This window comes from Lipotes vexillifer, unplaced genomic scaffold (assembly GCF_000442215.2).
Source record: "Lipotes vexillifer unplaced genomic scaffold, Lipotes_vexillifer_v1.1 scaffold194, whole genome shotgun sequence".
Taxonomy (NCBI): domain Eukaryota; kingdom Metazoa; phylum Chordata; class Mammalia; order Artiodactyla; family Lipotidae; genus Lipotes; species Lipotes vexillifer.
In genome coordinates this window covers 648,395-650,564 of record NW_006771758.1, presented here as the reverse complement: position 1 = coordinate 650,564, position 2,170 = coordinate 648,395, and the positions used below count along the sequence as shown (strand labels likewise).

The window sequence follows — 2,170 nt, the reverse complement described above, 5'->3', positions numbered from 1 at the left end:
TCGGGGTGGGGGTGGGGGTGGGGGGGGGGCGTAGGGGAAATGACCCCTTGTAATCAATCAGCCCTCAGCACTACACAATCCAGACGCACTGGATGCTTTATGGAGCAGAACACAGAGCCGCCATCATCAGAATTTTCACAAACATTTTCTAAACTGATCTTTTTCTTTTAATGAGACCAGCATTTTTATACATCTCTGAGGATTTGTAAATGTGAAAATACGCTCAATAATAACACCCATTTAAATTGCAAAACTCCTGCACTGGAGGTTTGATTTTTAAATATTCGTAGACTTGAAATCCTGCTGGTTCACTGAGGAAGGCAATTAATCTCCTTGGCAAATGCGATCATTATGTGTATTTAGAGGTGGGGAGTTTGGGGAGGGGGGCGTTAACAGAGGAAGGGGTGAAATATAGTCAAGCAGTTCCATTTGTTATAACATTATTAGATATCATCAGCCACTGTACCAGAAAGTGTGTTCACCAGTGGAATGTCTTATTTTATTTTTTTATTCTGTTTGGAATTTTTCAACATGAGTGGTTTATGAATAATTAAATATTATGGAGACAAAAATTCAAATCAGCTGGGCTTTGTGTTTATTGTTGTAGATGCATTTATGCAGATAAAACTGTCCCATCTGAGAGCCTATTTGAGAATTTAATACTATATTTGTGAGCACTGAGGAAATCAATTAATGGAAATTAAATGTTCGAAGTTTCGTGGTCTGACGGATGCAATCTCAGGCTCAAGTCGCTGGGTGTCTGCAAGGGCTTGGGAAGACAGAGCAATCCAAGCCCCTCAACTGAATTGCTACCACATAGCAATTAGGTTATTGATTTAATTAAGAATGCCACCTTTTAATTTTCAGGTCATGATTGAAACATGTTCTGATTGAGTAGAAGGGAGAACACTGAAATGATTGATAGATCTGTGAGAAACAATTTTTCGACGAATCAAAATCTAATGTGAAACTGACCCCAAACGCTGATGCTCAAGCAGACAGACGTAATATATGCAGATTACTAGGGGGAATTTTAACTGTTCAACAAGCTGCTGATTCCAAGCAGATCCAGTAGAAATCAAGAAATATAGAGATTTAGCAAAAATGTGCAGAAACACAGGACACACTGAGCCTACAGATTCACCAAGAAGGTAAATGGCCCTAAGTATTACTTTCAGAAATAACTTTTCTCACAAAGGCCAAGAATGATCTTTCCTTTTTCAACAGCCTAGCACACTCCACATTTCCACTATCATCAGAGAAAGCATCGTTTTCCGTATTTTTAGCTGAGACTCTCATTTTAAAAACATGACCATCCTTTCATTTAACAAACAACACAGCTGCTATCATCCCACAAAATTCTAAAAGAGTTTACGTATTTTATACACCGGAAGAGCCACCCACACTGTCCAAGATGAACTTGGTTTTCTATGTAAAGAAAGATCCTCAAAGGGCGATCAAGAGATTGCGCAAACACAGCCTATGACATTTTATACGTAAAGATGCCAGTTCCCTGAGGTTCTTTAGATGCAATCTAAACATTGCACAAAAAAATCCTTTAAGCCAAGCTTCTCTAAGACAGGGATGAGACACCAAAGAACAATTTCTTGTGTGTGTGTAATTTTTTTCATCATGCCAAATTTTTGGAAAAAAAAAAAAATAAAGTGTGTCTTTTGATTTGTTCAGCTTTCGTTTTTTCTTTGTACATATCGAACACAAAGGGGAAAAACTTTCCAAGCACTAAAAAAAGAGATTTTAAGTTAAGTTTGGATCGTTGTTAGTGTGCTGTACCACCAGCACCACTTAATATTATCATTCTGTCATTATGATTAGTACCTAGATTTGTTGTTGAATGCATCTCCTATGGGCCAGGCCTCAGGACGAGCTCATTACGTGCATTATTTTATCCAAGTCTCACAACAACTGTATGGGAGCGGGTACTGGTTCCTTCCCCATTTTACAGATGAAGAAAACTGAGGTTTAGGGGGGAGATGAAGCTGCCCGCAGCCACCAGTCAGTAACTGGTAGAAGAAAGAGTCAAACCCCACTCCATCTGACTGGAAGCTTGGGTTCCTGCAATGACATCACGCTGCCGTTGCTGCGGTTGCAGCCGAGTTCTGTGAGGGAGATGATGGGGAGGACAGTGAGCAAGGAGGGCAGAGATTCCTGC

The 2,170-nt window shown here is 39.9% G+C and overlaps 1 protein-coding gene across 5 annotated transcripts in view; it reads right to left on the bottom strand.

Annotated features, from left to right (window-relative positions):
• The window catches only part of EBF1 (EBF transcription factor 1), a 401,223-nt gene that overhangs the window by 11,026 nt on the left and 388,027 nt on the right, over positions 1-2,170 (bottom strand). The gene's annotated exons all lie outside the window — the stretch shown is intronic.